At 36.6% G+C, this 6,652-nt stretch overlaps 1 long non-coding RNA gene across 2 annotated transcripts; it reads left to right on the top strand.

Annotated features, from left to right (window-relative positions):
• The first annotated feature begins 3,391 nt into the window (after positions 1 to 3,391).
• Positions 3,392 to 5,119, top strand: LOC116113390. 2 transcript variants are annotated; one of them, XR_004125401.1, is made up of 3 exons: positions 3,392 to 3,674; positions 3,761 to 3,894; positions 4,938 to 5,119. It is a non-coding gene; the product is annotated as an uncharacterized LOC116113390 (long non-coding RNA). The 2 variants fall into 2 exon arrangements; XR_004125402.1 differs by having other exon boundaries at positions 4,818 to 5,119.
• Positions 5,120 to 6,652: the final 1,533 nt, after the last annotated feature.

Genomic DNA, 6,652 nt, shown 5'->3' with positions numbered 1-6,652 from the left:
ATGGAACCACTGTGATAATGTCCTCTTGATTGCATCAAAAAGGGCAACAATTGGAAACTTCCTTTCTATTAACAACTTCGAATTTAAGGACTCAGCTATGTTTGTGATCATGATATCGAACCTTCTTCCAGGGAAGTAAGCTCTACTCTATCTCTCAAGACTAGTATCATGCTCAAGATACTTAGCAATTCTATCATCCTTGATTCGGATTTGCCGGAAGTGCTCCTCAAACTCATCAACTCGATAAGCTTTTGCTACCATGTAATATGTCTGAAAGAGGCTAGCACACTTAAGCTTTGTTTTATGTTCTAGCCAAGTTGCCTTATACAGTGATGTACTTTAGGGTAAATAGTGGCAATCCCCTTCTTTATAGAGTTGTGCCTATTGAATATTATGCATAACTCGTCACTGTCAAGCACTGTCGTAAGTAATTGCTGAAAAAACCCAAGTCCACAACTTCTTTTTCTCAAAATCAACCACACACCATGCAATGGGATATGTGTGATTCTTGTTGTCCTGTGAGTGGCCACCAACAATGTACCTCCATACTTTCCTATAAAAAAGCAACAATCAACAGCCAACGCCTTTCTCATATTTACAAAACCCCTTATAGTAGCACCGTAAGCAACCAAAAAATATTTAAACCCCTTATTCTTGTCACACTTCAAAGCCGTCTTGCTACCTTGGTTTGTTAACTCAAGCATATAACGATACGCTTCTAATACTATGTACCCGTGCTCTGGCGTGCCCCTAAAAAAATCTTGTGCATGTTGTCTCCCTTTCTAGAATTTCCAATAACTAACATCGTTTCCCAACTATGTGCGCACAATTCTCTGAATGTCCTTAGGAGATAGACTTTTCCCTTTAAAAAACTGACTTTTGACAAATTGTCCAATAACATCAGCGAAGGCTTGTCGATGCTCGCTTGAAATATGTCCCAACCCACATGTGTGCTCACAAGTATATGTGCTAACAATAAATTTTTCAGACTCTATCAACCTTCTACAATAAACCCGCCACTGGTACTTTCGGTCATGACATACAACTATCACTATCGATGAATTAGACTTTTTAGTGATGAACTCAAAATTACCTCTCACGGCAACAAGTTTTAGCTTTCTTACCATTTCCTCCTTGCTGTCAAATAAATAACCTACACACAAGTCCAATCCATCAATAAAAACGTGAGGTGATTCACTATTACCCGTAATTGTCACCTCTGAACCTATATAAACGACCATAGTGTTCTCTTCCTCACAAACTACACCTTCTGCATAATCTGTATTTATAAGAATCTCTACATCTGCAGGAACATGTATGAGGTCCTCCTCATCCACATTTTCATTCTGCCCCACATGACCAACCTCTTCTACAGTATCATCTTCACCACCCAAATCACCGCCTAATCTTGATTATTCAACAAAGAAATCAATGCCCTTGTAATTAAAATTAAAACCAGCACTCTCCCCACCCAAATCATCGCTTATTCTTGAACCAACTTCCAAAGCTTTATCCATAGCTGAAACCGTTAAAATCGGCATCGAACCGTTATCGCCCACATCAAGCATAAATAACTTCACATCTTCATCAGGCATTAATACAATAGGGGGTGCCTTAAAATTTGCAAGAGCTCTGCCTAAAACATACTTCACAACTATATCACTACGTGAGCAACTTAACCACCTTTTCTAATGATTTCATCAATCAGCTCATCAAAACTAACTTCTGTACTCACAATAATTGCTTTAACTTATTTGCTCTTCCCAATCCACTTCCAACAACTTTCTTCCTCCACATACTCTCCAAAATATTTAACACCCAAAACCACTTGTACCATGTCTAATAATAGTCAAGTACCTATAATGCAGGAAAACAAAAATTATTAACCGATATATTAAGGGTTGATAGATTTTAAAAAGCATCTCTAGAGTCGCTTAAGTGATGTGCATAAGCGATGTGGTGTATCGCTTAAGCGATCTGGTATATCGCATACTGGATTGCTTAAGCGATCAAGAATGTCGCTTAAGTGATCTAGTATAAATAAGTCTAATTGCTTAAGAGATCTTATGTCACATACCTCATCGCTTAAGTGATTTGCTGTCATATACCAGACTTATAGTAGATCGCTTAAGCGATCTTCTACCATATACATGATCGCTTAAGCGATCTATAATCTGCTGCATTAAACCAGACATACCAAATCGCTTAAGCGATCCATCAAATTCAGAACACATTTTCAGTCATCTCCACCTACAATCGGTGCTACCACCCCCAACTACCCACAATGAAAGAAAATATTCAACAAATTTCACTCTTTTTAACTTGCATTACATCAAACACAACCCAACAGCCTAAACAATTAAATCAAAATCATAACCCAAACCCAATCCATCATTAAATCTTTGTAAATCGAAATTTAAAATGCAACGAGGAGATGCACATACCTGGATGAAATATCAAGAGGAGGAGGAGACGGATCTTTGGCGGAGAAGATGTTAGTGGCGGAGGAAGAAGAAGATGTAGATGAATGAGGAAGAAGAAGATGTAGACGAAGCTTAGAAGAAACAACAACTAGGGGAGGTACATTAATGGCTGGAGGAAGAAGAAGGTGTTTGGGTTTGTTTGCAAGAATTTTGACTTTTAGAGGACATATTATAATTTTTAAAAGATTACACAATACTACATTAATCCTAATTAGCCATTAATCATGTTTAATTATCCTTAATAGTTATTTACTTAACAATTTAAAACTACCCACCCTTTTAATTAAATTTGAACTTTTAATAAAATGCCCTGCCAAACCATTGTTGTCACAGTAGATTATAATTAGTCTACGATTCACTAATTGGAGATTCCTGTTTTAGGTTATTTGGAGAGCTTGTTTTGTGGGTGAAATCACTGAAATGATTTGTATATAGATTTAATGGAGATGGTGAACTCTGGCGTAACCAGGTCAAAATGGAGCTCAAAATAATGGTTTATGTAAAGTTTAATACAGATAATCAGTATTAATCGAGAGATTTAAGCTAGAAGTGCTGTGGTTCTTTTATGTCCTGTAAGCAGAGAGAAAATGGAGGTAAGGGAGAGAGAAGCGTGGGAGAATGAAGAAAGAGATAAATGTGACTAATTGTAAACGCCGTCACCACGCTGCCGCAAGCAGACCGAGTTCGCATCGCCTGTTCACCCTCACCGGCGCCTGGTAACTCTTAAAATAGTACGTTTTTCATTTCCATCATGTTGATTTCTTTCGCTTACATGAAAAATTTTATTTTGTTTTACAGTGCGTGATTATTGTTTGAAAAAATGAGAAAAAAATTCTCTTCAATTAAAATTTTTGCCTAAAAATCCCAAATTTGACATTTTTATTTTACTTTTATTTCAACAGGACCATGAGAGTTGCTAGCAGCGCTATGCCACTACTTGTATTCTCTCCAACTACTTTGGACACTGACAAAACCCTCACATTTCGAAACCAAATCAGAACCAGAAACTTAGGGTTTTTGCAGCGTTTGCAAAACGACAATGACGGAACCTGGAGTGGTAGTTCAAGTGAAGGAGAAGATTGAGTTAACGGACGCCAAGAATAAGATATTTGATAGCCTTCTCAACACTCTTCACCACTTCAATCTTAAAACTGAGCTTTGTGTAGCCGTTGGCTGGGTCCGCGATACAAGGTTGAGAACTTGTTATACATTGTTTAATTTTCTTTTTATTGAAAAGTAATTTGAATTTAGTGACTTTGATTTGTTGTGCTTTACAGCTTCTGGGGATAGAATGTTATGACATTGATATTGCGCTAGACAACATGTTGGGAAGTGAATTTGCTAATAAGGTGGCTGAGTATGTATCGTCCACGGGTAAAAAGCCACCTTCAGGCTGAGGGGTTATTCCAAGGTACACCATTTGTTTTTCTTTCACTTGTGCTATTCCAACTCAAAATAAGTAGATTAATGTTTACTTGAATGAAAAAGTATAATCAAAACCGAAAACTTCGTTGAGAATTTATAAAGAATTGTTTTTAAAATCTTGATGTGATACATACAAAAATATTGATGTTTTATTGCTTGTTTAAATTCTGGAATTTTTTGCGAGGCATTGATGTAGCATCAGTGTAAACCTATTGTTAATATAGTATTTATGAGAATTCTTGGCGTATTAAGTTTATGTCCTCATTGGTGGCTAAACTTTGGTGTGCCTTTCCAATAAAAGTGTAAGATAAACCTTTTTGATATAAGGTAATATACGGAAAATTTTAAACAAGAGATAAGAAATTTATTTATTGGATTTTGCATTATTTTTTAGTGGTTCTAAGTCCTTACTGATGCTGTGATTCACAAAGTGATGTCTTCTCTTGCAAGCATCTAGTTTTTACTGGGTACCTTTCTTTTTATTGGAAACTGAAACAATGTATTAATTTTAGAGAAACCAGGTGCTAAAACAACAAGAGACTTCTCTGAAAGGGGGACAAAATGCTATCTGCAAAGTTTGCAAAAAAATCAGTTTATATTTTATTATGCACTGTGAACATAAAATTGAGATATATTCCTTCTGGCAACTCTTACAACATCAGCCCAAGACTCATTTCCAGTTAATATGAATAGAAAACAAAGTACAATCTTGAATGCCTTGAATAATCCCTGGCTTGAACTGCCTTAACCTAAAGTGTGCCATTAGAGTGAATAAGAAAGCAGATGACAGTTCATGTAATGAATGGTGGGCATATAGTTTTAATATTGCTTTCTGTGCTTTATATCTCAGCATGAATTCAAAAAGTCTCTTTTATCTGCTGCTTGAAGGCTAAACCTCTGTCCATGCAGATACTGTTGTCAACTACATTTTCAGGGAGTCTCTCTAGCGAAAAGGCAGTGATGCTGAAACTGTATGCCTAAATATACTTTCTTGTTGTTTCTTAACTTAGGTTTTTCTTTCCTTTCTAGGTAATGAACATTCACAAATCATTGGAGAAATTCTTATCCTTGATTCCATTTCTCATATCCACTGAGGAGATCAAACTTGTTGAAGTTGATTGGGGTAGAGAATTGGTTGATGACTTTGTTCCTTCGAAACTCAGAGTTTTGACTGGTATGAAGTTTCTGCTGTTTTATCTAATGTTAGTGATTTTTGAGAAGGTCTTGCTTTTAGTTGCCAGTGGGAAAGCGAAGAAGCTATTAAGGGTGAAATTGGAGGAAATGGTTACCTTTTTTTTTTTGTCAGAGAAAATTGGCACCAAGATGTAAGCGTAGGAAGAGAGATGTGAATTACAGAAACAATAAAAAAACCAAATCTCATCATCTTCAGCTTCTCTCTCTTTCTCTACTCATCATTATGCTTAGATTTCAACAAAGACAAAAACATGGAAAGAGACAGTGACGTGAGAAAGAAATAAAACAAATCAAAGGAGAAAGAAGTGATTAAAACCATAAAGAAGAGTAAAATCAACAGAATCCATAGTTTATGGAAGTGATTAAACTCAGAAAACACAAAACAAACTAGCAAAGAGACGATGACATGAGAAAGCTAGAGGCCGAGCAACGACAGTGACTGGAAGTCTGATTTGCGACGAAGGTGAAGGATGGACAGTAGAAGACGCGGCGAAGTGTGAAAGAGAGTTAAGAGAAAGAGCAAAGAGAGTCCAGAGAATCAGAGTCTGAGAGATTGAGAGTTAGGGATTTAGAATCTAAAAATCCTAATTCAATCTTAAAAAAAAAAAAAGGGTTTAACAATCCGGTTTCGAATAACTGGATTTTTTTTTTTGGATAAATTGAAACCGAATCGAATATTCGGTTTTTCATATAAACCAACCTAAAACCAAACCAAATCCCAAAAAATGAATTTTCGGATTGGTTTCAGTTCGGTTTCAAGTTTTTTTCTCACCACCTATCTGTAAGGCTTGCATTGGCCTGGTCCTCTCAAAGCCAAAAACAACCACCCTCGATGCCCTCAAAGCCCGTATGCCCCAAATGGCAGCTATTGGTTGTTTTGATTTTTTTTTTGCGATATTTAGTTTATATCGATTGTGTAGATTTTCTGAAGCGTAAATTATAAAGACTATGGGTTAGAGGTTGTAAGCGATAAGGTACACGACTTCCCGTAAGGGTGACAATTCGAGTTGGCAAGTTTTTATGAGAATAATAGAGATTTTAGAGGAACAAAGGAAGGGTATGGAATGATTCAAAGATAGTTGTTTTGGTCATTTTGGGACATGGAGAAAATTGGAAAAAAGACGTTTTGGGGATAGGGAGTGCATTATATGTTGTGCACTTAGTTAAAAGTAAAAAAAAAAAAAAATGTGTGTCGTGGTGGATGGGAAGCCATTACGTTTTGCGATGATGGAATATGCCCTAAGACGCTTAAGATGTGGGGAATTTCCAGATGCGGAAGAGCAAGAGAGAATAACGAAGAGTAGGGTAGCCAATAACTTGGCTAGAAAGTTTTTTTTTTTTTTTTTTTTTTTGGGGGGGGGGGGGGGGGGGAGGCGTCTATTACGGTACGCAATTTAGAGGAGAGGTTAGGAGAAGATGAGTATACCTCTTCAGAGAAGTTCAAGATATGCTAGTATGGTTCGTGCATTCAATCCTAATGGGTTTTGATCAACAAAAGTCGTTAAATTGGATTGGGTGAAGTTTGCAAGTAACATGGACTTCTTTAATGC

This window comes from Pistacia vera, unplaced genomic scaffold (genome assembly GCF_008641045.1).
Source record: "Pistacia vera cultivar Batoury unplaced genomic scaffold, PisVer_v2 Contig679, whole genome shotgun sequence".
In the NCBI taxonomy this organism is placed as follows: Eukaryota; Viridiplantae; Streptophyta; class Magnoliopsida; order Sapindales; family Anacardiaceae; genus Pistacia; species Pistacia vera.
The sequence above is the reverse complement of the archived record's forward strand: the minus strand, read 5'-3'. Positions and strand labels throughout refer to the sequence as shown.